We start from the raw sequence: 22,003 nt of genomic DNA, 5'->3' as shown, positions 1-22,003 counted from the left end.
AGAGTGGGCTCGCATTGAAAAATGAACATAAACTCAAGAAAACAAGCCATAGTGAGCAAGAGATAGCAGAAACAACCAAAAATTGTTGAACTTCAAGACTTAGATATCAGAGGTAACAGACAAAACATAAATAACTATACATGAAGTGCCCAAAGAAATAAGAGACAGAATTAAAATTCAAAAAAGGAGCAAGAAGTATCAACAATGACAAGACAAGTTTGAAGAGAAAAGAGAATATAATTGGCTGAATATTTTATGTTGACTTGGATCCGCTCTTCTCAGCTTTTCCACCATGCTCTCTGCTCTCGGAAAGCTGACCTGTATGAATCATCGCAGCAATCATATAATGACCCCTGACTTCTGATGGACTTTAGCCAATGTGGATCATAGGTAGATCAGAGGGAGGAGGGAGAGTGAGTCCAGGTGTTTATGCCCTTCGCTTTTGCCCTGTGAGGTCTCCAGGAGTGGCTCTACCTTTTGACAGAAGTCATTGCTCCCTCTATGTGGACCTGCTCCACAAAGCCTCCCTTCTTCTTAATTCCAGTGACTTCTCCCTCCCTTAGACTTCTGTTGCTGCTATTCCTGAGTTTCAGCACTATTCCTTGTGGTTAGCCTTTATCCTAACCAGAAAAAAAAGACAGAGCACTCCAAAGAAATGGCAATTACACTGACAGTGAAATTCTTAATAGTAACAATAGAAGCCAGAAAACTGTGGAGCAATATCCTCAAAGTGCTGAAAGAAAAACTGTCAAGTTGGAATTGTATAACATTATCATTCAATAGCAAGCTCTATACAAAGCAGTTTAAGACAAACAGAAATCAAGAACATTTACTAGCAATAGACTTTTATTACAACAAATATTCTACTTAGAAAATACCAAAGTTATAGAAAAAAACTAGCATGAGAATTTAATAAAGGGACTGATAAAGTCAATACATTAAAATCAATAATATTTCTATATGCCATTAACAAATAATTAAAACATTAATTTTTAAAAATATACCATTTTAATAACTACAATAAAAATGAGATGTTTAAGAATAAATCTGGCACAAGATGTAGAGGACCTTTCTCGAGCAAATGTTTGAACTCTATTGAAAGACACTGCGGAAGATAGAGATGCATTGTGTTCATGAATACAAAGGTTATCATCAACATTACAAGAGGTCAAGTCTATCCAAACTGATCTAATGATTATAGATATATGTATCTACACATACATAGATACATATATATCTCCAAGATCCTTTTATATTCAAAAATTACATTTAATAAAAGGAAAATTCAGTATCAAGAAAACCAAAGCAAGAATTTTTCTAAGTGATTAACACAATTTAATATTGCCAAGTGGTCAAGTAAAATGAAGACAGAGAAGTACCTATGAAATGTAATACGAAGTCTCTCTCTTTTAGTGACCTTGACAAAAGCAATTTCACTGGAGTTGTGGAGGTGGAGTCCAGACTATAATGAAATGGGAAGGTATAGAAAATACTGACCACCTCTGCCAAGATCTTTGGCTCTGCCATGGAAGAGAAAAGAAGGCAGCTAGAGGAGAATATGGAGTGGAGAGGGAGTCTTACTGCTTTAATGTGTGGAAATCTTGAGTGTGTTCCCTGCTCAAAGAAATGAGGCAGAGAAGGAGAGGTGAAGATATTGGAGACAAGGAATAATGGCCACATAGAGATCCCTGAGACTGCAGGAGGAAACAGGATTGAATGCAGAGGTTCAGGGCTTAGTTGACCCATGCAGAAAGAAGAGAATGGCAACAAGATTCAAGAGTGGAGCAGGCACAGTGACTCATGCCTGTAATCCCAGCACTTTAGGAGGCAGAGATGGGAGGATTGCTTGAGTCCAGGAGTTAGAGATTAGCCTACGCAACATGGCAAAATGCTGTCTCTACAAAAAGAAAAAAAAAAAAAATTATCCAGGTGTGGTAGCATACGCCTGTAGTCCCAGCTACTAGGGAGGCTGAGGTGTGAGGATCAGGTGGGCCCAGGAAGCAGAGGTTACAGAGAGCCAAGATCACACCACTGCACTCCAGCCTGGGTGACAGAGTGAGACCCTGTCTCAAAAAAGGAAAAAAATAAAAATAGATGCAAGAGTGTAGTAGACTGGGTGGCGGGTTATTAAAGGAACTGCTTTTATTGGCTTCTACTTTTTCTGGAAACAAAGATGTGACAGGACCTAAGGATACATCCTCCCCTCACACCATTTTCTACTACTCAGCTTTGATGCCAGTAAATTGAGTAATAAATTTCAACGAAACGGATAAGCAAGAAAATCTCAATACTGCCATGTAGATAGTTATTCCACCAGATCTAAGTCACAGTTACTCCACGGTTCTATACAGCAGAGTCTTCAAGTGCAGGCCAGATATGGCTTTGCTTTATTTGACTCTACAGAAGTCTTTAGGAGGATAGAACATAAGGGGAAAATAAAGCAGTAAAACTGTGCAGTTCAGAGTGCCATTGAGCAAAAGAATTGTGACTTGTCTGCTTTTGCATATTAAAACATTAATCTCCCCACGGGAGAGAAGCTCTAGTAATTTCTCTGCAAATGTCTTCTACAAGGATTCACAAGGGTAAAGAAAGATTCCTCAGTATCCATTAATTTAAAGAACATGGTACATACAGATCCTTTTGCGTTTTCTATGAATTATGATTAGGCTAAAAACACAAATTCCTCTCATATTTTTCAAAAAGCATTTTTCCTCTTCCCAAGATTAAGCCTCTGTGTTGAATAATCTGCAAACAAACTTCACCTCACCCATCAGCAAATAAATCTGCAATGTTCATGCAATGTTAGTTCACAACAGTCCTCCATTAAGAGATAGAAGATGCTTTATAGAATGAGATATAATCCATGGTTATTTTAATGAAGATTTATCACCCAAGGTGTACTTATTTTTTTCCTATATATATTGTTCTTACAGTATGTATAAATTCCCATCGTATCTGCACTTATAAGTAGCTATGGTACAAATAAACCTTAGCAGCATTAGCACCATCCAGCATAAACAAATCCTTCCCAAAAATAAAATATATTTTGTGCTCGAGACATATCTTCTGAGACAGCAGGAGAGAAAAACAATCCAGCATGTACAGTGGTTTTTCTACATTTAGCTGCCAATTTCTATGGATAGCTTTAGCCAGTGGATTTGACGGAGGTTAACATTTATTTCTACTTATGTGGAATGTGCCGAGTAGAAAATTCAGTGATGAGTAAAATTTTTAAGTGTGCCCGATGTACATAAAATGACCGTGTAAATGAAGCATATTGGGTTCCAAAGCTCTTATGAAAAGCAACAGATGTTTCCTTCCAACTATAATGTGTTTCTGGCCATGAAAAAAAAAATTGGCTAGAATGTTCAAAATGCATGATTAAAGATTTCCAATTCCTGGGCAATTTTATGATGATTGTCATCATAGGATCTTCAGACAGCATGTATATGTTCAATAGATTGATCCAGTCAGAGCTAAATAACCATTTTCCAATTTACAGAAGAGACAAATGGCAAAGCAAAGGATCCTACAGATACATAAATTGCTTTTAGCCTTTCTGAACTGGAAGTCACCTTCAACTTCATAACCACAAGGGAGGAAGCCCACCTCGCCCCTGCCACCACAGTGGTAAGCCACTCCCAAAGGGCATTTCCTTTCCCATCAGTTGAAGCTCAAGTGAAGAATACCCAGTATATGTATTTAAACTGCTTTATGCAGATCAGGGTAACAATATTTGTTTAAATTTAATTTAATTGATTTTAGATGGACCATGTCTATTCACATATCACAGTCTCTACTCCCCAACCCATTGTCTTATACCTAACCCATTTCACATACACACACACACACAAATAATTTTTATTGGATTTTTAAATTTCACAAAAGAATGTCAAGTCTACGAATCATGTTTTAGTCAAGTTTTAGGTCTTAAGCAGCCATAAAGTGTATTTGAATAAAAACACTGTCAGAAAACCTAACAGTGACAGTATGTTGCTTCCCTTTTGCTGAAGCCTTGTTTTATATCCTATTATGCATAAAGGATCGTTTAGGGAATATATAATCCATTTGGTTTTTTTCTAGTTTGGAAGATTTTTTTCTAGTTTTTTTTTTTTTTTTTTTTTCCTATTTTGGAAGACTCAAGTTTTTTTAGGGACAGGCAAATAATATACATAAGTGAAGAGGGTCAAGTATATGACAGTAGGGAATGGTGGAGACCACGACATGTGAATAGACACAGTTTGTTTAAATTTAAACAAATAAAAAAATTTAATGAAAGGAAAACCAAGGTCTCAATATGCAAACAAGTTAAAGATATGAATTAGCACTACAAAATGAAGTACAAATAAAAATACACATTTCAAAAATGTTCAATCTCAAACAATAGTAGAAGAATATAGTACTGTTTTTTATTTGTATAAATTTAAGGAGTACAAATACAGTCTTGTTACATGGATATATTGAATAGCACTTTAAAGCTTAGACTTCTGAGTAAAATCAATCTTGGTCCAAGACCCAATTCTACCACTTACCTGCTGTGTGATCTTGGGTAAGTCACTTAACCTCTCAAAAAATAAGTTTTCTAACATTTAAAATAGGAGTGATAATATTGTCCTCCCTTGAGGTTGTTGCAAAGAGTAAATGAGATAATGTAAAGGTTTTGCATGGTAAATTGTCTATAAGAGGGGCTCAATAAATTTTAGCTTTTGTTGTTGTTGTTGTTACAATCACATTCACCTTTCCAATTAACACACTTTAAAAAACAGTCCCTCAATACTGGTGAGGATGGCAAAATGACTTATATCTTCCAGAAAGAATGAAATGAGGGAAAGCTTTCTGGAAAGCAATTTGGCAATATGTATAAGGCACTTTTAAAAGGTTCATACCCTTTCTCCAGCATATCACATCTAGGAATCACTCCTAAGAAAAACAATGAGAAAAGTAGACAAGGAATATAAAAAATGAGATCATACAGAAAATATCCATCGCAGTGTGATAGCAAAAATATTTCCAATAATCTTAAGGTCTGAGTTGAGAGGGAAGGCTAAACAATTGATAATAATTCATAGGCCTAACTATTAAATAGCAATGAAAAGTTAGACAAGTGCTTACAGTCATGGGAAAGTGGTGCTTTGTTTTTTTGTTTTTTTTTGTTGTTGTTGTTGTTTTTGTTTTGAGACGGAGTCTGCCTCTGTCGCCCAGGCTGGAGTGCAGTGGCGTGATCTCGGCTCACTGCAAGCTCCGCCTCCCGGGTTCATGCCATTCTCCTGCCTCAGCCTCCCAAGTACCTGGGACTACAGGCTCCCACCACCACGCTCGGCTAATTTTTTGTATTTTTAGTAGAGACGGGGTTTCACTGTGTTAGCTAGGATGGTCTCAATCTCCTGACCTCGTGATCCGCCCGTCTCGGCCTCCCAAACCAAAGTGCTGGGATTACTGGCATGAGTCACCGCGCTCGGTCCGTGGTTTTTTGTGTTTTTTTTTTTTTGTTGTTGTTGTTGTTTGTAAGTATTTATTGCTGTGAACCAGAACAGAGCTTATCACAGTACCTGGCAAATAGTAAGTCTCAATCAATAATTCAATTGAAATGAACTATAGAATTCTAAGTGACAAAAAGCAGGCATTCATTTTTCACACACATACACACACACATAATGTATCTCAACTTATCTAAAAGAATCACAGAAACCCTAGAAGTAAATATGATATAATGCTAACAATATTGTCTTTTGATGACTTTTTTTCTGACTCTTTAGGCTTTTCTCTACTTGCCATTTTTTTTTCAATGGAGACTTATTACATTTATAATCAGAAAAATAGTGAGTAGGAAAAAATAGAAAGAAATCCTAGAAATTGAGTAGAAGCCAACTGTATCAATTATTTCTCATTACACTAATCTGAGTGTATACTATTCTTTACTCCTACTCAAAATATAAAATGGGAAAAAGGATATGAATAGAATGAATAAATTGAGAGGCAGTCTTTAAAACATACCCTATGAAAAAATATTGCAGTAAATTTCAAAAAAAGTCAAAAAAGTATGTATCTGATATTAAGAAAAATTATACATATGCTTAGCTACCTATATAACTTGCAAGTATAAAAATCATGCCATGGCATAAACCCTTTAGGTACAAATTACAAATTTTTTTACAATGGAATTATATTTGCTTTTAGATACTTAATGTCACAAAGATTCATACATAGTAGTTATCATCAACTTTTTTAAATCTGAAAACATTCTATTCATTTAAAACTTCAACTCTATATGAAATCCAAAAGGTGTATTTCAGGAGATCCATGACATTCTCCAAGGGGAGAACCAAATAATTTCTCAGATTCCCAAATTCTCAAACACACTCACCACAGACAGCCCTAGAAAGTGACAAAATTTGTCAACCAGTGCATCAAGTTACATGGGGGTGTGGCTGCCAGGCCATTGTCTGGGCTCACTCACTGAAAGTTCAGTCTCCAAAAGGATGTGACTTAAATTCACACCACAGGAAAATTATAGCTTACTATATGTCATGTACCTTTAAAGAGGATGGTAAAATCTTTACTCATGTAAAGCTAAGTTTTTGCATTCCATGGGTCTGTTATATCTACAATGTCTGCCGCTTATAAAAGTAAAACTTTGGCTGGATCTGGTAGGCTCAAGCCTGTAATCCCGCCACTTTTGAAGGCTAAGGCAGGTGGATAACCTGAGGTCAGGAGTTCGAGACCAGCCTGGCCAACATGGTAAAACCCCATCTCTACTAAAAATACAAAAATTAGCCTGGCGTGGTAGCGTGCACCTGTAGTCCCAGCTACCCGGGAGGCTGAGGCAGGAGAATAGCTGGAACCCAGTAGGCAGAGGCTACACTCCAGCCTGGGCGACAGAGCAAGACTCCATCTCAAAAAAAAAAAAAAAAAAATGACATAGAACATAAACTGAAGTCTATACCTCAATCATGTAGCAAATTCAGATACTTAATTTATCTAATGCCAAGAGTTCGGACTTTTAAAGTAAAATACATAGTGTTTTTACTATAGTAATTATTTTTTAAATTTTCCTTTTTATGATAACTGTATTTGTAAATAACTGCTTTGCAAGTCTATTTCTTTTGATGTAACTTCTAAGGTTTGCTTCCAAAAACTCCTAAGAGGGAAAATGTGAGTGGGATTATAAATGAAATGAGAATGGCCACGATTTGACAATTATTGAAACTGGCTGATGGGTATGTGGGAGTTCATTGTACTACTCTATTTTCCACCTTTGAAATGTTACATAATAAAAAGCTTTTAAAAAAGGAAATGCATTTCTTAATTATGCCAATTTGGGTTCATTAACTTATTTTCTTTGTTCTCCATTCTTACAATAGCCACATCCAGTGAACATGGCTGAAATGTCCACCACATTGATCTTGAGGACGTTCCAACCAGACACTTAAACAATACAGAGAATGCATTCTGATGCACAGATGACAGAATAAATTAATTTACTCTGCTATGTCCCATAATTTAATTATTCAGCCAAAGGCAGGGGTGTATATATCCAGATTAACCAAGAAGAAATTGTAAAACAGGTTTCAGCTGTCATTGAAACCAATAAATTATAGTACTGCATGGCTGATTCAATTTGGTCATTGGTGACCAGGTCATCACTATAACAGAGAACATTAGGGGATCTGCTGAAGCATCACTGAGGTAATTTGCATTTTTTCTGCATTCTTCCAAGGGCAATGCAACAGAAAAAAAAATTAATAATTATAGTCTTTGATTCCTAGAAAAAAATAATTTGCTCAGCAGATGCTGTGAGAGGATTAGGATTAAAAATGCAAATGGTTAATACAATGTCTATTTTAGAATAATCATATTTTTTTCTATCATGTTCATTTAATTTTCTTTTTTCCTTTCTCTTATCCAGACACAAATAGAATTTTAGCATATTTAATTTAATTAATTCCTAACAGTTCCTCACATAAGCAGACCTCCCATAAAAGCAGAGTGTGTTAAATATTACAATCAAATCTTTAAAGTATTACTCATAATCGATCTTCTGATTATACTACTAAGAATTTAGGTGCCTGTTGACTTTAATTTTATTAACTCACTATGATATAAATAAATTATGTTTAAAAGAAAAGCTTTAAAAAAATGAATATATTGTACTTATAATGACTCAAGGTTTCTAAGCATTGCACACTGCCACCTAGTGCTGAATGTCTCTTTAATGCCAAATGTATAATGGATGTCTTCAACAAAGTGGAAATGCTGTATTTTAAACCAAATTTATTCAGAATGACGGTCTAAAATAATTTATTCATAATTTCTTCAAAATAAGAATGCTATTGGAAGTAAATGAAATGACACATACCATAAAATCACACTTATCTCAAATTAAAATTTAAAAGATCTGAGTGGATCAGTTAATATAAAAAATTGTAAGTTTTGTTAATAAAGACATGCTGTCTTTTTAAAAACAAAGTGATTAACAGGTTGCATTAATGAAGACAAGAAACTTTTACTTTTTTAAAAAAAGTGATTTTTAACTACTGTGCATCAACTATGCAACTATTCTCTTACGAATGTGATGCGTGCTCATTTCTAAGTGGAATATGTCGTTATCTAGCAAGTTTTGCATAAGAAGATGTTGAAAAAGACATCATAGAGTGTTAACTTATCACTAATAGTACTTTAAAGCTTTCTTGAAGATAGCCATAATCTCCACGCACCTATAGGTTCAAACTTCAATTAAAGATCCCACTGATTTTTAGTCCTACTTTATTTTTATTTTCCCAGCATTGAATAGTTTTTGCATTTTGGTTGTTCTAGTGGCTACAGTTCATCTCTGATCTTTTGGCTAAGAAAGCAAAGCTCCATGAAAATGAATGAGAACCATTTTGAAAGAACTAAAGGAAAGATTGCTATTGATGATCAGGGAGTATATTCTATTTGATTCATTGTATTCTAAAATGGTAGTCCCCAAGTCTGATCTACTTAATGCACTACAACTATCTATTCTAAGAACTAAAGTGAAAGGTGAAAGGCTCTATTTCTGTCAAATTTTTCATAGTAAAAAATATTAAGATGATTCCCTGTAAATCATTGTCGCTTAACATTGAAAAACTCACACTCTCTTTTGAGAAACATAAAAATCTCGAAGTTCTCCTTCAAAGCTATTCAAAATGTATAAATAAATGATCTATTATAAACAACTAGTAAACAAAAATTTAAAAAAATTATATTTTCTTTTGATCTTGGAAGATACTTTACATCGATGCTGTTACTCCAATCATTAGAAGTCAGCATGACAATTAAAGTTGTCTGTGTATCTCACAAACTTTTCTATCCTTGTGAAACAACAAAGAACAACATTGAGTAATTTCACCATTGTTTGTTGCATTGCTTTATTTTCATAACCAGAAGAGCATGTAAAGATAGATAGACATAGATAGATGATAGATAGATAGATAGATAGATAGATAGATAGATAGATAGATAGATAGATAGATAGATAGATACTCTCCTTTTAAGGGAGGAGATGTTGCCCTCATTCCCTTGAATATTATTGATTTAGATAATTCCCAAAGAAATGTATCATCAAAACTACATGATTTGAAAAACTTCTCAAAATTTCCTTTAATCGGTTTAAACAAATTACTGCCAATTCTATTTCACTTAGTTCTGCATAGGGCTATTTAAAGACTTTCAATACACAATCAGGAAACCAAGTTGGCGTGGCTGCTAATACAGAAGATAGAATTTACTCAAAATGTTGCAACTCAAGAAACTCAGTTTGAAATACATTATTTAAGGACACACACTGTATTGAAACACAATTCACATCATGCTGGAATGACATCTGTCATAACAGCTAATGTTTGGTGAAATTACACAGTCCATTGAAAAAAATCTAAAATTCTGGCTCCTAGATATTCCATTGGCCTTATGGTATGCCATTGATAGTGAGATACTTTCAAGAATATATATATTATATATTTATAAATAATAATCCTAACATAACATAATATACTGGATATACATAATCCATGTATATTATATATATAATATAATCCATAAAATTTCCTAAACATTTTAAATGCTTCTTTTAATCCACAAGGTAGTGAAAATACATTTTAAAAAATAAACTAACATACCTTGATTCAAGTGACAATTGCGTCTGAGACTGAAAGAGTAATTAAAATTTTTGCACATATCTTAATGTCTTTTCCAGTTATATACTGATCTTTTCTAGGTATATACTGATCTAAAGTTTTAGAACTCAAAGACTATATGTACTTTGCACAACAAAATTCAATCATAGCATCATCATTTGGATTTATCTAAAAATAAATGTTTAAACTAAAATTGTTTAATAATCTCATGTCTGAAGCCTAAATATTATAGTATATATGATTAGAGTATGCTCTAAAGAGTTCTCTAATCAAAGGTTTCTAACTCGACATTTTTTGAAAGTATTAACAAAATGGCCTATGGAAAGATTCCTTAAGGCTTTAGAAAGATATACAGGACATGTTGAAAAACTAAGGTACATAATACAGAAGAGACTCATACAGCTTTCACCTGAACATTTAACTTGAGATTATTTAAAACAGGGCATTTCTATCTATTAAAATCCTCATAGTTGTGAAAGACAAGAATTTATTTTATACAGATTAGGTATGATATTTGTATACCTAATATTAGTACTACTGGGCATTACTCACTATGAAATAAGAAAATGTAATAGATATTCAGTAAGCATTTTACTTACTAATTATGATTCCACAATTTCTTTAACTTTTTGTTCTCAGATGTCAAATACTTACCTAGAAATGGCCACTCATTTGGCTGCTATGAGTTTTAAGATCAGTTGGCAGGTTTTTTTTCTGTCTTTCAGAGAATTGCCATCTTGAGTTCTGCCTCAAGGTAGTGAAAGTTAACTTTGTTACCCATCTGGGGATTTATAGTACTTATACTAGAAGATACTCCAAGGTTTCAGAAAGGAATTAATTACTTTCAAGTTGCACAGTTTAGAACAAATATGTGGCTTTTCCCTAAGCTTAATGATTTTCCATTTCATACAACTAAAATATAATAGCATTATTTTATAAACAAGTTTAACTGATGATTCTATGATATTAGAGCCATTTAGTGTTTTGACAAAAATCTTATGAGAAATGAAGTCATTCAGTTTGCAGCCCCAAACTGAAGCTCGAACACAACATTTTAAAAGTATTTTCTGCCTATACCTTTGACTGCATGCTACTTTAAATAGAGGGACAAGACTAAATGGTCTATCTGGTTGTTCTTATACTTTATAAAGAGTTAAAAGCAAATTTGAGTTATAAATATGCACATCATAATGATCATTAGTTTATCACAAATAAATATTGATTTGCTTAATCAAAGAGAATACTCTCCTAGAATAAGGGCAGTATTTCAATCAGCAAACATGTTTCTTAATGACACTGAGCATTTAGCCTATCTTCACACACACATTTCATAACCTTTCAAGGACAATCTTCTAAATCACATTTTAAAGAAGTGCACTGAAAAAGCAATCCATTTTGCAATAGCATTTTACATTACTACAAATTCATGAAGTTAAACCTTTAATGCCCATGTACCTTTCACGAAACTATTGATCATTTCCTAACAATGCTTTACCGGATTATATCACAAAGGAACACATAATATATGTATGTGCATCAATGCATAAAGGAGAGGACGCATTTCTTTGTATACTATGTGAACTGACAATGCCCACTTGCCCAGTCCTTGCTTTACTCAACTTCTTACACATCATCAGCCAGCTGCCCTGTTGATGATTCCTTGCACCTTTTGTGCTGCTTTATCATTGAGTCAGATTACTACCATTTCTGGTCCAGAATTCATGAAGAAAATTCCTTTTTCAAGCAAGTTCTTTGAAATGTAGTTGTACACCTATAAAAGAACTATCTGGAGCTCATCTTGAGAGAGAGAGAAGATGAATTTATCCTCTGTCTTTAGGCTTTTTCTTATAGAGCCACACCTTTATAAACAAGTTCTGTCTGTCATACTGAGAGGAAGGAGATACTCAAAATGTAACATCTGGAGTCATAAAACGTAATGACCTCAAATAACATTCTAGAAAGAGAAATGAAAACTAGTTCTGGTTAGGGAGAAGATAAGAGAGTAAAAGGAGAAAATTTACATCATTAAAACAAGAGTAATAGAAAACCCTACCGGGTTTTTCCAGTAAGTTTTGTGCAGCAGCAGCAACAACCTAAACAATACGTGCTTCCTCACCCTCTTGTCCCCGAAGAGAAACTGCTGGGCCCCTCCTCACCGCCTCCCCAGGAGCAGAAACTATTGCCCCCAAGGAAGGGAGAATTCAGAAGCGTGGGAAGGGGGAAAAACAGGTATATGTGGTTCTAGCATCCTCATCTTCATATCAGCTACCAGCCTGAAAGTACATTCAGGAAGCAGGCTCCCAGACATTCTCCGGCCCTGGGCCCTGCCAGAGGTGCCAGAGAGCTTGAGGAGCCTGCGGCATAGTTCTCAGACCCGAAACAATGACCTCCCCACTCCAAACCCAGGCACTCTCGCGCCAAGGCCCTAACCTCTCAGCGAGACCTCTTTGGGGTAGGACAAGAGATGCTGCCTGATGGCCGAGAGAAGACATGCCAGGCTTCTCTGCCAGAATGAGTTGTTGAGGGTGGGATGAAGGTGGTCAAGGAGATGGGCTATTTAATTTTAAAACAAAAAAACAAGGCAACCGGGACCCCCAACACCAGTCACCCTCACTCCCCACCACTGTCCCTATTCCTTAAGGACTTCTTCGGAGGCCGGCGGCGGCGGCGGCGGTAGCTTGCGATCATCAGGATTGGGAGTGAGAGCGAGTGCCCGGGCCAACCTCAGCGTCTCTCAGGGACAGCGCAGGTGGGCGCAGCCTTGGAAGGTCAGCGAGGCCAGAGCTCAGAGTTCCACGGGGACCCGGAGAGTGTGCGTGTGTGAGTGAGAATGCGAACACGCGCGCTCGCCAGGCGGAGGGGCGCTCGGCGAGAGGGTAGGCGCGGCGACAGGGGTACCCCAGCAGTCAAGGAGAGACAGCACACCCCACCCTTTAAGCTAAAGAGCTGGAGGGGTGATGGAGGCTGCAAGACTGAGAAACTTGATGCAAAACAGACAGGCTTCCCCCTCCAAGACGTGCCGCCACGCTCTCAGACACGCTCCCTCGCCTCCCGGATTACCCACCACGAGCCACTCCACCCTGCAAAATTCCCCACCGAGCCCTAGGATCCCAGGCGGGTAATTACCTCTCCCGGAGGCGGAGTAGGGGGCGGCAGCAGCAGCAGACACTTTTAGCCTGACTTTCCTGCGTTCGCTTGTGAGCGTGTGAGCGTGTGCGCGCCCAGGAGGAGCTGTAACCTGCTATTTATAGACCGAAGCCTCAGCACCCGGGGCTGAGAACCCGGAGGAAACTAGCAGGCGGCGGTGACGGCGCAGGGCGCGGGCCGCGGCTTCGCGAGGCTCCAGCAGCTCCCCCAGCCTCTGGCTTCGGCCGCGCTCCCTGCTCGCTCCACGCCTGCCAGCCCCGCGCGCGCCCCAGAGAAGTTGTCACCAGCGCGGCTGGCTCTCCGGCTGCTCACACGCCCCCTGGCACAATTGCTACTTTCTTCCCCCCCCCAACCCCCACCCTCCCCGCTCCTCTTCCTCCTCCTCTGCTCTCTCCAAGCGGTCTCCTCCCAATGTCACCAGCGACCGAGTAGAGGCGGCCGCGGCAGCGACAGTCGCGCAACTGGCGCAGCTCGCTTCCCGCTACTGATAGAGCGGAGATGGTGGCCGGGCTGCCCACCCCGAAATCACCACGCTGGCTCCGTGTGCTGAAATCCCGCACCCCGACCCCTTTCTGCGGCCCCTCTGCCCGCTGGGTCTGACACCCAGACTGGGCTGTGGGATCACCGCTACCGCGAAGAGGGGGGACCCGAGGCCGCCACGCTGCCACGGGGGCAGGAGAAACCACAGAGAAAGAACCCGCGGGAGGAAGAAAGCGCCCCAGTCCCCGGCCTATGGCAGCGCAGTCCCCAGACCGAGGGTTTTTTGAAGGGGCTTGGAATCCCTGCTGTCACTGCCTGCGTCTAGGCATCCATTCACGCCCGCCCGCAGGACCCCCGTCTGCAGCCGCGCTGGCACCCCTGTCTCTTGCCTCTCCTCCCCCTTGCCCCGGGCGGAGGTCGGGCTGGGGAGACCAGCTCAGAACAGCCCTCGGCCACCCGCCGCCAGTGCCCACGTCGCGGCGGGTGACTGAGGCCGAGATGCTCCCAACTAGCCTGTGACATGCCTTTGATATCCCTGGTGCGTGGGGACAAATCCGCCCTGAGTGTGTTGGGGTATCAGGAAAACGGGGTATGTAAGCAAGCAGTCTGGACGGAGACTAAAACTCCCCCACTTCCTAGCCAACAAGCCCACAGGGGAAAGCACGCACCCTGATTATTCCGGGCTGTGTAGGGTGTGGGGCAAATGACTCTCCCCATCTGCGCCTTACAGGTGCCACCTGGCGGCTCTCTCGGAAAGGTTTTGATGGAGCCGTTCAAAGGTAAAGGTGCCCAGAGTCAGCCCATAAAGACACCCCAGCCCTTCTCCCTGAGGGCGTTTTAAATTCACTGTTTAAATAAAGCAGTGTACGAATGCTTGTACACAAGTGTTACATTTGCCATGCAAAAAGACTGGAATCTCAAAGTCAGGACAGTGAAATCAATTTGGGTTAAGTCGCGGCCTAACAGTTTCACAAACTAGGAAGCTGTATGTACCCCCAGCTGTCACCCCTGCTGTCACTGCCTGCATCTAGGCATCCTTTCACTCCTCAAACATTTGACCATCACATTATAAGCCTTGCCAGTGAGGACAGGGACTTTGCGGGGGGTTTTGTTTTGTTTTTGTTATTTTGGAGGGGGGAGTTGTTTGTTTGTTTCATTTATTTTTCTCACCACTCTGCTCCCAGAGCTTGGGACAATAACTAATATTCTGTAGTTTCAATAAATGTTTATAGAATAAATTAATAAACACTATAGGCCAGAAATTGCTTGGCGTCCCTGAAGCCCTTCCCTTTGTTTCTCTTCAAGCCTTTTCTCCTATGCTCAGCCTCTATCCCAAGTGAGCTGAATGCAGAGAGATAGGAGAGTGAGGAACAAATAAATAATCCCTGTCAAGATGTGGATCAGCTTTGAGAAGCCATCACACAGTTAGATTTCTCCTCCATAGGGCAGCACTGAACACACCCATCTCCAAGCAGTGGGTAAGTTCTGTTCATAGAGATCTGCTGGAAAGATGATAGAACTTTCTCACTGGGCGGTTTCTGATTTTTCTCACAAGAGAGACATTGAAATAATATCAGGACATTAGGATGTCAGAGCTTTGTTACTAAATTGGAAATATAGTTAACATATCTGTCCTCTAACTTTAAGTGGAAGAGTGTGTGTGTGTGTGTCTGTGCACGTGTGTGTGTTTATGAAGACTACAGCAGCAATCCCAGAAATACCAAACCATACCTCCTAAAAGACTGAGTGGTAAATAAATGCAGTTACTGATTCTATGGAAATGAGTTTAAAGTGAGATGCTTAGATGACCCTATTATAATTAAAGTCCAGACATGGACCATGCTGCCGAAGTCCTTTTACACGGCGGCTGAGAAATATGTGACTTACCTATGCATATCACGTAAGAAGTTTGAATTCTGGGAAAACAGAGAATATGAATCAGGATGCCATCAGATGCATGTACCACAAGGCATTTTAAAAAATCCATCAATCATCCTGATATTTACCTTTTTTAGTTCTTTGGTGGCTTTTTCCTTGAATAAGCCTGGAGAATTCGGATGCTCCCACGGTTTAATAAACTCATTCAGCATTCACTTTTACAAACCTTGAACTTTTGCCCACTTGTACCCCCAAAACATAACTCCATTTGCCAATGAAGGACAAAATATTTTTCATCTCCTTTTGAAATATCTTTGTAGGGCCAGAAGTCAAAGGTGATTCCCTGCAGGTACCTTGCTGTCTAAAACAATAAAATCAAGCTAGGATCTACAGGGCTGTTGTCACACTCTCCTTTGCAGTGAAGCAGCCTACACTGTCTCCATAGATTCATTGTTCCTCTAGATTTTTATCTCAGGTGAGATTAATATGACATCATATCTACATTTTTATGATCCTTCACTATTCAAAATCTCTTCTAGAATATAGCACCAAGCATCATGTAGGTTTTTTAATGCTTATTCAGTTATGTCAATGATAACCCATAAAGTAAGTCTTTGTTTTCATCTCAATTTTTAAACACTTAAACATTACAGAAACTTTGTTATGTATACATTAGCATCATCTCTTGTGTATATGATTGTGCGTGTATGTCTGTGTGTATTTAAATTAAGAGGGATGTTGTTAGAAATAAGAACGAACTTAAGTAAAACGGGTAAATTATTGTAAAGATACTTGGCTGCCCCATGGAACCCCAAAACAAGAATGCAACTGGGCACTAGCAATGACTGGAAAACAGAGACAGGCCATTAGAAATTTCTCTGTCTCTTTTCCGCCACCACACTAACTGTTCCATTCTGTATCTCTCTCCTCTTTCTCTCTCTCCCCACATACATTGTCTCTCTCTGCTTATCTGGTGTGCACCAAAGTGCATGGTTGCTAACGACTCTTAAACTTTATAACTTGTGAACCAGTTCCAAATTCTCCAAGTACTGTGATTCTTCCAGCTACCAAACCCCAGCCAACGACCTTGGCCAAGGATAGTAACCAAGTGACATTTTCATAGTACCTATGTAGTAATCAGGTAGATTAGAGTGGTAGGCTGAAGAAGAAGAAAAAGATGAAAATTCCCAAAATGAGGGGAGGAATACAGGTCATTCCTTATCACTACTATCTCCTATTCCTGGTTGTTTCATGAACATTGACACAAAAGGCAAAAGAAAGTAGGAAAAAGAAATATTAAAAAAGCAATAATTTCTATGGTGTATTAATGCATATGCGTGTTTGAATATTGAATAAGATGGAATGCTTCTTACTGCTGGTAGTGCTCGAAGATAGCTGTTCCCAGTATCAGTAGCAGTATGATTTTATGATCTCTTAGCATGGGACTGGGTGAGTATGAGGAAGAAATCAAGTTTTTCACAGACAGTTTACTTTAGCTTCTTTTTTCATGGCAAATTAAATAAGAGATTTTTAAAAGAAAACAAATGAGTGTGCTACAATTTTACATTTATTGAAAATAAACTTTAGTGGCTCTCTCTCACTTGGCATAGTATATTTGTAAAATTGTATGTAAATCATATATTTGAAAATGAGTCATATTTCAAATATAATACAGTTGTGAATCTTAACATTTTTGCAGTCATAAATCCATTGGAGAATTTGAGGAGAGTTGTGGACTCATTTTCCAGGAAAATATGAGCATGTACACACACAGTTAACCCATGGGATGTTAGATAACATATTTATTCGAGATCTGGAACTTAACACTTCATATTGCTTTTGTCTTCTCCCAGTCATTTCTATTCGAACAAATGAAATAAAGACTCTAGATTCTTAAACAAAACCTTCAAAATGCCCAGTATGTACAAGTCAAAAAATGGATTGGGGTGGGGAACATATAGGAACGCAGGGAACTAGCTCCCTCTTCCACCAGCTCCTGCTCCAATGAGACCTAACTAAACTGTAGTAGGAAATGAAGATTGAGCTCTTAGAAGGACGGGAGAGAGTTATAATGTGGGGAATGCTGTATTCGTGCACTAGGGCTGCTATAACCTATTACCAACAGGTTTGGCGACTTACACAATAGAAATGTATTTCTCACAGTTCAGGAGGCTGTAAGTCAAAGCCCAAGGAATAGGCAGGTTTGCTTTCTGAGGCCTGTCTCCTTGGCTTGCAAACGTAGCTGTCTCACTGTGTTCTCATGTATTCTTTCCCGTGTGCATGTGCAGCGCTGGTGTCTGTGTGCGTCTAAATTTCCTCCTCTTATAAGGACACCAGTTAGACTGGATTAGGACCTGCCCTAATGGCCTCTTTTTAATCTGATCGTCTTTTAAAGGCCCTATCTCCAAATGCAGTCATATTCTGAGATACTGGCTTCTAGGGTTTCAACATATGAAGTTGATGGGGACAAGATTCAGCCCATAACAAATGTGCACTATAACAAACTCCAGGAAGGGTCTAGGGGTGAAGTTTGAATATAAATTTCTCCCTTATGTAAAGAGGACCCAAGAGTAAAAATACTTGTACTGTTTTCCCCTTGGAGTATTGAGAAGGCAAGGGTGTAAAGTGGGAATATAAATGCTAGCATGCCTTATCTAGATCCTAAAGGGCCAACGATCCCTGGGATTTTGTTGCCTAAGTGATGAGGAAGAGACTGTGGTTCCTTTGGACTATAGGAGGCCTGGAAGTTAGGAGTGACAGCCAGCAGGACAGGTAATCACCAAGAGGTCCCCTGGGAGGGCAACTAGATTAAATGCCAAGGAAAGGGCATGGTCTGTCTATGGTGTGGCTACAATTGCCATGGCAAAGACCTCAGAAGAGTCAGTGGCTACGCCCTAGAGTAATGCCATCTTCATTCACACCTGTAGAATGGAAGCCAAGTCAGCTCTTCAGAAAATGACAGACGTGTACCCCAGTGTCACAATGCTGCATAAGTCTCCCCTGGACCAACAAGCTGCCCTGGAGGTAAAGGAGAAGGAAAAAGGGAGGGGCAGCAATACTTAAACTGAGTAAGTTTTAAACCAGGGTAGACTTGGTTTAGCTTACTGGATACAACTAAGAAAACTAAATTAAATTTGCTATTTCTGAGTACAAACAGGGGCTTATAATTAAGTTAATTTTATGGTAGAAAAATTATGTTCCATTTTTACACCCGAGGTTTAAAATTCAACCAATATCCTTTTATAATTCATGTTTTAATGCCTTCTCAGGAAGCCCATAGATACCCTGAATAGCATCTATGATTCCATATTAAGAATATTTGTTCTAGATGATCTGATTCTTTAAATCTGGCTGTAGGAAAAATATTTTTAACTGAAAAATACCTGCTAATAGGTATAATTCTCCACTGATATATTGTTTGAAATGCTATTTCTGTTTGTTTGTTTGTTTGTTTGACACGGAGTCTTGCTCTGTCACCCAGGCTGGAGTGCAGTGGCGGCATCTCGGCTCACTGCAAGCTCCACCTCCCGGGCCTGGGTTCACGCCATTCTCCTGCCTCAGCCTCCCGAGTAGCTGGGACTACAGGCTCACGCTCAGCTAATTTTTTTGTATTTTTAGTAGAGATGGGGTTTCACTGTGTTAGTCAGGATGGTTTCGTTCTCCTGACCTTGTGATCCACCCGCCTTGGCCTCCCAAGGTGCTGGGATTACAGGCATGAGCCACCGTGCCCGGCCCTGAAATGCTATTTTCTTAAAGAGAGTAGTATCTGTAAGTTACAACGTAATAGCTTACATATTTATGTTTAGCAAATGCCAGAAAAAGAATAAAATCACAAATGGAAAAATTATAGATAATGACTAGGTAAAGATAGCCATATTCAAATTTAGGGGGATTGAAGGTGACAGTATTATGCTGCTTCATTTCAAGAAGTAGGAAGCTTGTTTTTTTTTCAACAGAAGTCTTCAAAAAAGAAAACATCTGAGTTATTTCTTTTTCTTACTCTCCCCATTTTCATCCAAACACTTTTTTATTACCTAATTATGTCACTAAGAGCATAAAATGGAAAAGAACCTTATATATCAGACACATTTTTAGGAAATGTTTGTGGTAATCAGGGAGATTGATGGGAGCCACTCGTTCTTTCCAGAAGCGAGCATCTTACCTCTGAATATTTTGTTACACTTTGTTCATCAATGTCTCTGTCTTATCTTCCACACTTAAAGACATAAATAGATTCTTCTCACCTATTTTCAAAACTTTCTCTATATCTAATTATCTTGTCAAAATACCATCCTGGGTCTCTTTTCCTTGGTGTAATCCAGCTCTGCCATCTCCTGGTGACCTGACTTTGGCTGAAATAGACCAACTGTAATCACCAGAGCAAGTCAGAAGAATTGGTCAGATGTCAGAAGATACTAGAATCTCTTAGTTAAACCTGTATCTCTGGAGAGTCCTCTCCTTCATTTGTTCATCAAAGCAAAATTTGTGCTTCAGAACTGAACAAATTAGGGCTCCATTCATGGTGCCACATTCACCAAGTGCCTTAAAATTTCTGAGTCTCTGTTTCTTTATCTGTAAAACTAGGGATAATAGTCCATTCCTCCTAAAGTGACCAAAAATCCAAGACACTATGAGGACATGACCTGCTGTCCATCTTGTGCTACTTTTTTTTACCCGTAATCTTTTGCTAAGACTGAAGAAGATGGACATGGACATGGCAACAGCAGTGCCCTCATGAAATCCTCCAACGTTTGTGTTCTAGGCTAGCTATTTCACCATTACCTACAACCTCACATTTGTCATAGAAATATTGGTGCACAACTGTGAAAAGTAACACACTTCTGGAGAATCTGGCTAAAGTCTTTGCCATATGAGAGAAGAATTTTCCACATAGTTTGTTATGGAGACTCTCGGCAGAACCACTTCTAACTCTCAGTTTACCTTTACAACCCTCTTTCCTATATCTTCAATTCAGTTCTAACAAGTGTTCACTGAGCATCTACTACTTGCCACAAATTGTGCTTGGCTCTGGGAATAAAAAGGTGAAAAGGTCACACATTGTGTCTTCCTTGTTTGGTAGAATTAGAGTTGATTTTCATAAACCTATCTTCTATTATTTATTTCCTATTTGGTTTACTCTAACATTATATTTATTGAGTGTGTGAAAGTTATCAGTATCAAAATGGAATGTGCATGTGCAACCCTGATGTGTCTGTGTGTGTCTAAATTTCCTCCTCTTATGTGGATGCCGGTCAGATTGTATCAGGGCCTGCCCTAATGGCCTCATTTTAATCTAATCATCTTTTAAAAGTCCTATCTCCAAATACGGTCACATCCTGAGGCACTGGGTGCTAGGGCTTCAACATATGAATTCTGGGGTGAGGGAGACACAGTTCAGCCCATAACAGATGTCAAACACTAATGTTAAATTAAGAAAAAAAAACCTCCCTAACAAATAGAGCTGGGGAAACCCATGAAGAAAGGGTTCCCACACTACTATGCCTCACAATACAAACTGTCACAAAGAGTTCTGCAAAAAGCACAACCTGGCACAAAGGCCATCACAACCTTGCACAAAAAATAGTTCTGCATGGATATCTGCCTCGCAACTGCCCGTTCAACCCAGCCTGGCATCATCCCTGGTATTGGTATTTGTAGCCAAATAATATCATTTCAAATCAGTTGTGTAATCTTCCTCATTTGTCCTTTAAAAACCTTTGACTGGGCCGGGCGCGGTGGCTCAAGCCTGTAATCCCAGCACTTTGGGAGGCCGAGGCGGGTGGATCACAAGGTCAGGAGATCGAGACTATCCTGGCTAACATGGTGAAACCCCGTCTCTACTAAAAATACAAAAAACTAGCCGGGCGCGGTAGCGGGCGCCTGTAGTCCCAGTTACTTGGGAGGCTGAGGCGGGAGAATGGCGTGAACCCGGGGGGCGGAGCTTGCAGTGAGCCGAGATGGCGCCACTGCACTCCAGCCTGGGAGACACAGTGAGACTCCGTCTCAAAAAAAAAAAAAAAAAAAAAAAAAAAAAAAAAAACCTTTGACTTTCTTTTCCGTCCTGAATATGCACATGGTTTACTATGAAATGCACACATATTCCCATTGCAATGCTCTATTCTCAAATAAGTAACTTTTTCTTTAAGAGAGCCTCTCTATGTTTGTTACTTAGGTTAACAGTGTCTAGTACACACAAGGTAAGGGGATGTGGCAGCACAGGCATGCGCAGATAATTTAGTTGAGGGGACAAGGCAAGTGTACAAATAGGTACAAAATGAAGTGAGATATTATGTGTCAATAGAGTAAGCGAAAGTGCCATGAATATTAGAATAAGGCAGGAG

General features: G+C 39.1%; 1 protein-coding gene across 3 annotated transcripts in view; it reads right to left on the bottom strand.

Annotated features, from left to right (window-relative positions):
* Positions 1–13,610, bottom strand: part of INPP4B (inositol polyphosphate-4-phosphatase type II B) — an 814,614-nt gene extending 801,004 nt beyond the window's left edge. For 2 of the 3 annotated variants that reach the window (XM_017959077.3, XM_017959071.3), the window contains exon 1: positions 13,284–13,610. The gene's annotated coding sequence lies outside the window, so the exon portion shown is untranslated. The remainder of the gene's footprint in view (positions 1–13,283) is intronic. The other variant, XM_017959072.3, reaches the window with a different exon arrangement.
* Positions 13,611–22,003: the final 8,393 nt, after the last annotated feature.

This window comes from Papio anubis, chromosome 3 (genome assembly GCF_008728515.1).
Source record: "Papio anubis isolate 15944 chromosome 3, Panubis1.0, whole genome shotgun sequence".
Lineage (NCBI taxonomy): Eukaryota > Metazoa > Chordata > Mammalia > Primates > Cercopithecidae > Papio > Papio anubis.
The sequence above is the reverse complement of the archived record's forward strand: the minus strand, read 5'-3'. Positions and strand labels throughout refer to the sequence as shown.